This window comes from Lactuca serriola, chromosome 2 (assembly GCF_051521515.1).
Source record: "Lactuca serriola cultivar US96UC23 chromosome 2, Lser_US96UC23_V15, whole genome shotgun sequence".
NCBI classification, from domain to species: Eukaryota; Viridiplantae; Streptophyta; class Magnoliopsida; order Asterales; family Asteraceae; genus Lactuca; species Lactuca serriola.
In genome coordinates, this window is record NC_136409.1 from 230,043,813 (window position 1) to 230,051,046 (window position 7,234).

The 7,234-nt window shown below is 36.7% G+C and overlaps 1 long non-coding RNA gene across 1 annotated transcript; it reads right to left on the minus strand.

Moving 5' to 3' along the window:
• Positions 1 to 491: 491 nt before the first annotated feature.
• Positions 492 to 1,923, minus strand: LOC145088815 (uncharacterized). Its single transcript, XR_013701220.1, has 2 exons — positions 1,582 to 1,923; positions 492 to 796 (listed from the first exon to the last, which is right to left on the minus strand). It is a non-coding gene; the product is annotated as an uncharacterized LOC145088815 (long non-coding RNA).
• Between the last annotated feature and the right edge of the window lie 5,311 nt (positions 1,924 to 7,234).

Genomic DNA, 7,234 nt, shown 5'->3' on the forward strand with positions numbered 1-7,234 from the left:
TAAAAATATAGTTGTGAATGTATAATTTTTATGTATAAAATTATGAATTTATTGTATTAAATGTGAATTGATTGTATTTAAGTTGCGAATCCACTGTATTAAGCTGTGAATTGATTAAGCTTTGAATTATTATTATTATTATTATTATTATTATTATTATTATTATTATTATTTTATGTTTGCTTCTAAACAATGATAAGAAACACGAATATTTAAAAAAAAAATTAGTAAGCTTACTTTTAAATACACATGTAAGTATACTAATCATCCCTTGTTCTCCTGTGCTTGTTACGACCTTTTTTCTACATACTAAATTTGGAGGTGTAACAAAGACATCGAAGCAACATTCGCTCTAACAATACCTCAATGTTTATGGGTCATTTCTTTTCACACACATCTGTTATTTGATTTTTAAGAGCGACAACCACCATTCTTTCAAACACGTTATACATGAATATTAACAGCCAATTGCCCCAACATAGCCATCTGTATTTATACAAGAAACATAAAAATATAAATAAGAAAATTATAATACAAATTTACATGCCTAGGGTATGTTTATGGTGATAAAGATGAGACTTTTACAAAAGCAAACCATTATCTCAAAAGTGAACATGAATAAGGTTTCATTCCAAAAAAACAATCTTCCAAAGCTTAACATCAATAAGCATAACTTCCGCCTAAGTATGCATCACTTTTAAATGTGTAGGCACATCCGATTTTAGATCTTGTCTTTCGTCTTCAAAAGTCCCGAAAGCCAACAACCTTTCTCTAATTTCATCAAAAGTATCAGCTCCTTTTAAGCGTAATAAAAGAAGATTAGAGACATGAAACGTTTGCACTCTTATTATGTTATTTAATAATGTTAACTTGCAATAAAATTTGCAAGTTACTTGAAATTTTTTATAGTTGCAGAAAGTAGAATCTTAAAAACGACTTTAATGCAAGAAACCATCACAATGGTCAGACAACTTTCAATTTCCTTATCTTGCTTCACATCAAATAGATGAAAAGGAATCAAGAAACAATATAGATCCAAAACTTTTTGGATATCTGATTAGTATACAATATGAAGATAAATCTAACAAAAAGGAAATAACAAGCTAACCATGATCAATTCCTCATTTCATAAAATTCCTAAATGCCATGATTTTAGAGCTACAGCCTTAAAGAGGATTCAAATATATGAAAGCTCTAACTTCTAATGTATGAAAAACATAAAATAAGATGAAGAAACATAATTAACATCAACAATGCTCGCCAAAACATATAATACCTGATAAAAGTAAAGCTAATTTCAGCCATGTGTGGTGGATAAAATTAAAAAAGAAGAACACATTCATAGGTCAAAACATTAGTGAAGTTGTACGTGGTCTAAATAATTTACCTGATGTATGAAAAAGGGCACATGCTCTAAGTTATGATGTATGAAAAATCACAGAGAAATAGAAGGAAACATAAGTTAATTTCATGTCTTAGCATCAATAGCTTTCTTCGCCCATCTCCCAAGTGAAAACTTCATAAATCAGTACAAACACACACACACACACATAATATGTGGCAGTGACAGAAATGACTCACCAAGAAACATACTCAGGATTTATCTTATTGAACTCAATGCGAAATTGATAGACAATCGGTAATCCGTGGCTACAGATAGACAATTGTCGAAAGCATATGAAGCGAGCCCTAACCTAAATCGCTAGAGATATATAGAGAAAGTTGGTTTTGATTTATTCCAATTTGATGAAACTAGAATCAAATAAAAAACCAAACCTTCACAGTCCAAATAGTTTTGATGGTGAGTGTGTCGATGGAAGAGGGGATGATGGTCGTTGTGGGTTTTGGGGAACGACAAGGAGGATCTTTTATGAGAGAGATGAATGGTTGTGGAGGAGAAGGATCTAGGGTGTAGATGTGGCTAGAATTAGTTTCATTGTGTAACGTCTGAAACCCTAAGGTACTTAGGGGTGTCAAAAAGTCTCGTGGGACCCCGATCCAGTGGGGGCCCCGTCCCGTATAAGGGCATTTGTTGAAAAAATCGGGGACGGGGGCGGGGGTTGGTAGTCCCGTCTTGAAACCCCTATGGGGGCCCCGTTAATAAATTATATAAATTGACAAATATTAATTATATAATTATAATAAACAATAAAATGATTTTTACGTACAAAAATTCTACAAAAAAACATGTTTTTAAGTTGTTTGTAACATGTAAAATTATGTTATAAATATCTATTTGTTACCCAAAAAATAGTTTCTTTTAGCCCAAACAAGAACTTCTTTTAGCCCAAATAAGGTAGCCCAAAATCAATCGGGGGCGGGGGAACGGGGCGGGGGCGGGGGTCAGAAGGGGAATTCGGGGGCGGGGGCGGGGGCGGGGGTGGAAAGGATGGAGATTTCGGGGGCGGGGGCGGGGATAGGGAAACAGGAAAATTTTTGAGGTGGGGGCGGGGGATGCAATCCCCGTCCCGTTTGCCCCCGTTGGCATCCCTAAAGGTACTAAATTCATTCATTGTTGCATTTTGAGGGTCCCTCACGATGTGAGATCTTGGGGGGGTCATGTTGTGAGTGACCATTGAATCGCATCTTTGGAGTCTCAAGACGTGAGACATAAGATCTCACAACGTGAGCGTGTCATAATGGCCCCAAACCCTAATTTTTGGGTATTTAAGCGAATGAGAGGCTAGGGTTACCCACAAGTTTTAATGAAAAGTTATGAGATATGAAAGATAATCTGGTAGTTTATATGGCATAATAAGTTTTGCAACCTGTACCTGAAATCTATCCAGGAGGGCTTATGTAGTCATTGCACTTAGACTAACACCTCTAACCAATAAATGTTGAAGTTAAGCTCCCTTGCTCAAGCATGTAGGATTTGAGCGAAAAAATGAGTTTTATATATATATATATATATATATATATATATATATATATATATATATATATATATATATATATATATAACATCCTTAATACTATATGTATTAGAAAAGTCAGTCGAATTAATAGTAGGCCTCATTCACGAAATCATGATATAAGAGGGGTATAAAGAAATAGCTTATAAAATAACTGTTTAATGGGTGTCATTTTCACCCACCGTTCCTTTGTGTGGTGGAGGGTCGTTATACTAATAGATTTGATAGGACATAATAAAATTAAAAGCATAATAATAAAGCACTAGAACATTTTTCAAAAATTCCTACTCTAGCTACTTTAGGATAAAATGTGAAATGTATGCTAATCCATGAAACTGCACATCATTTCTTTGCAAAGTCGTTAGTGGAGCATGCATGGTTAACTAGCACACTAATGAGGGACTACAAAGTGGAAACGATGGCACATAATCAATTTTATGATTATTGATGGAGCGTGTGTGGTTCACCAACACGTCAATCAGAGATCATAAATGACTTCGAGTATGTGATCTGTGGTTGCATGGTTCTCACATCTTGTTTGTGATCCTCGGTATCGCGGTCACAAATGGACGAGCATAATCTGAGATTAAACATGTCATTCAAAAGATCCAATGAATCTCAAAAGATCTAGGAGTTTCATATTAGATTGAAATTCGAATTGTATCTACCTAAATAAATTCATAATTAGATTACAATATCCCTCTTCTCATTTTGAAATGTGTTTAGGATCCTAGCCTTGAATATCAATTTGGGCTAAAATATTAAAGGAAATATATCAACTAACAAAAAATTATCTCTCTCAACAGATGTATGGAAACAATGAATCTTTTGCTACTCAAAATTCTACTCCAAATTCAAACTTTACTCTCTTATCAATTATGTTTAAGGAAAAGCTCACCGGTCCAAACTATATGGACTCGATGAGAAACTTGAAGATAACTCTTCATTATGAGAACAACTGCCCATCCTTGACCATACATAACAACTGTACTACGAGCTAACCAATCTCTCTATATCTGGTACATGACATGCGTGACTCAAACATCCTTCAATTATTCTGTAAGGAACGAGCAAGTTCCTTGACTGACAACTTCCAATGTGAGTACAACCCACACATCCCTGAACACATAAATCTGATGGCAACTAACTCTATGCTCACAGCCTGACAAACCTTAATTACTTTTTAACCATGTATAATTCTGAAGAATCCTTGAGAACGCAACAAGAAACTTCCAAACTCTTATCACTTTGATAGTAGCACACCTTCCGTCTCTTATGTCGCAGTAATCCTGAACCAAAAATCTAGTATACCTACATAGCAAATTCCGTAGACCTATTGTGTTGAAACCATAAAATCAAACCGATTGATGATCCTCTAAGCAGAATACCTAGTTCTCCCCCACTTACGGTTCAAACCATCATCTGTTGGCGTCTACCACATCAAAGCCTCAGACCAGCTCAACCAGATACATACCAACCCTGACTCTCGGAATGCAACATATCATATTACGAACCTTTAGATAATGACCAAACAATCATAAAGAAAACCTGATGAGAATTGTTATCGAGAATTAAGATACGAAACAATAGATTTGAATAATGAAAGATGATGAACACACGAAGTAAATATTAATTAGATCTCGTTTTATTAAGACTGATTACAAAGTAAGCTGAAGAGAGATCTTGTGTTTCGATATCGTGTGTCTACTTCAAGCCTAAGTCCCTATTTATAGGGAACTTACAAAAAGTATACTAAGTCTATACATTGAAACTTCGCATGCTACACTTCGCATATAAAATTGACTTAGTAAAATAACATACAAAATGCGAATCATTACAAGACACACTATTCGACTTTTACAACTAACATCTACATTCTCCCCCTTTGTAAACAGTCGATACAATTCAACTTAAAAGCTTTTGAATTGCAGAGTGAATCGTTCTTCGCACTTCTCCATACCAGGAGATCACCTTCTTCAAGTCCTTCTTGTCACCTTCGTTATTTTTCTTGCAATTGTTCATACGTACAATGAAGTGCGTATATTGCGAAGAATTGTATCTTTCAATCTCTGAAGCTTTGAACAAGAACTTCTTCGGTTTGCCTTTAGTGTCTCTTCCCGAAAACACCATGCCAAATGGTTTCAGGCAAATCTCACCCACAACATACTTTGACAGAGCTGATTGTGTCAAAGTATCTTCCCATGGAACATTCACTTCTCTTCCTAGCACATTCGCTAACTCCTCATCAGTAAGTGCCAGACAATCGAAGTAGTTGTCGATATAAGTCTTCACATGTGCGAATCCGACTTTAAAAACATCTGTTTCTGAGCCTTTGAGTTTGTTCTCTTCCATGTGCTTCAGAATAAGAGCTACTTGAATGAGATCATTGCAGTTCATCAATGGAAAATCAGCAACAGTGAAGTCGTATTGTTTGTTGTCAGCCCTGATGACAAAATATCGAAAATTTTGAAGCATGTCTTCAAACAAAACATCCTTCTTTATAGTAAGCACCTTCTTGATCTTCATCAGGGACCAAACTTCATCAGGATTCTTCCCAAGAACAGCATGAAATCTGATCTTCATGTGAGTATAATCATCCGGATTATCAAATTTCTCACTGATCTTGTATTGAGCCGTAATGAACAACATTTCATTAATAGGGAAGTCCAGCTGACAGTGATCTGAGTTCGTAATATCGTAACTTCGTTTAGGCTTCTTCTCGAACTCATACATCTCCCTTCCTACAACTTTAGACTCTATAGTTTCGTAAGAGTAAAGCTTCGCAGGATCACCTTTGTTCATGGAGGGAGGATCACTTGCTCTTTGTCTCATTATGCTCTGGACTTGTCTCATTCTTTCTAGTTCAGCCTCAGCATTAGCTTTTATCTCCTCCTTCGATTTTTCATACAGGATGCCTTTTCCTTTTCCTGTTACGTCTTTCTGAGGTTAAGAGCTAGAACCTCCTTCATTTCCTCCAATAACAATTCCCTTGGAAATTGTTTTTGTTGTTATTGTTGTTGAAGAAATTGGTTTAGTAGAAATTGGAAGAGTTGCAATCAGTTGAGTCGAGATGACTTTTCCCACTGTTTTGGCTTCACCTTCTTTGCTTCGACTTTTCTCTCCCCCTTGCGCCCCTATGAAAACAGGTGGAGCACCCTTCGGAAGTAAAGAAGTAAAGTTGGAAAGCGGAGCAAGAGCTTTCTGAATAGCTTGTTCTAAAGTGTTAATCTTTAGAGACAAGAATTCAGGAGTAAGGATTTGCGAAGATGTTGAGTGCGAAACTGCTGATTTGAGCTCAGTAACCAATTTGATCAAGTGATCAAACTTCTCCATGGTAGCAGCTTTCTGATCTTCAACAACAGGAATATTGTTGAGTTTGTGGAGTTGAGTAGAAATTTCCACAATATGCTTTTGAAGATCTTCTTGTCTTGTATGCACAGCTTGAAGATCCTTCGCAAGGTCAGACTTCAATTCCTGAATTTTGAAGTTGACATCCTCACGAACTTTCTTGACGTCTTGGATAAAAAGAATATGCCTTTCTTTTGTAGCAGCTTTAAGGTCTTTAACTGCAGACGTGAAATTATTCCCTTGTGCTTGCACTCGGAGTTCGTTATTTTTGTCGGACTGATCGACTTTCTCCATTATTCGTTTCTCAGCTCCTTTGATCATAACATCCACCTCCATTGCTGAAATTGAAGACATTCTCCCAGAATCGGCTTGCGATTGGATAATGGCCTTCAATTTTTGATTCAGTATCTTGAACTGCTTTCCTGTCATCAGCATATGATCAGGAATGTCTTCTTCATCGGAATCAAAAGAAATGTCATCGAGAACACCTCCAAAAGCACCTCCTTCGACTTCAGGATCAGACATTTGTTGCGAAGGTGGAGGATTCTCAGGTGATTGGGATGGAAAAAGGGTGGTGAATGGGTTCTGAAGGGCATGATCAAATATAAATGAAGTGGTGGATAATGTGGTGATAGGTAAGGATATTGGTAGTGTGGATGCGACACTCGGGATAGGTGCCCCCGTATCAGATACGTTGACAACCATATCTGAAATAGGTACCTCCTCAGTAACTGACTTGGTAAGAACTATTTCGAGTGGTTGGGTTTGAGAAATAGTAGTGGAAATTTGCGAAGGTTGAGAGATTGGTAAAGAAACTGTTACCATGGTTGTGACAGGTGGTGTTTATGGGACAATTTCTTCGTCTGATGATTCATTGCGAATCACCATCTTCCTCTTCTTGCCCAGAGTTCGTTGCATGTTTTTCGCAACGTCTTCTGCCCGTTGACGTTTCTTGCAAGGAGATACTGGGG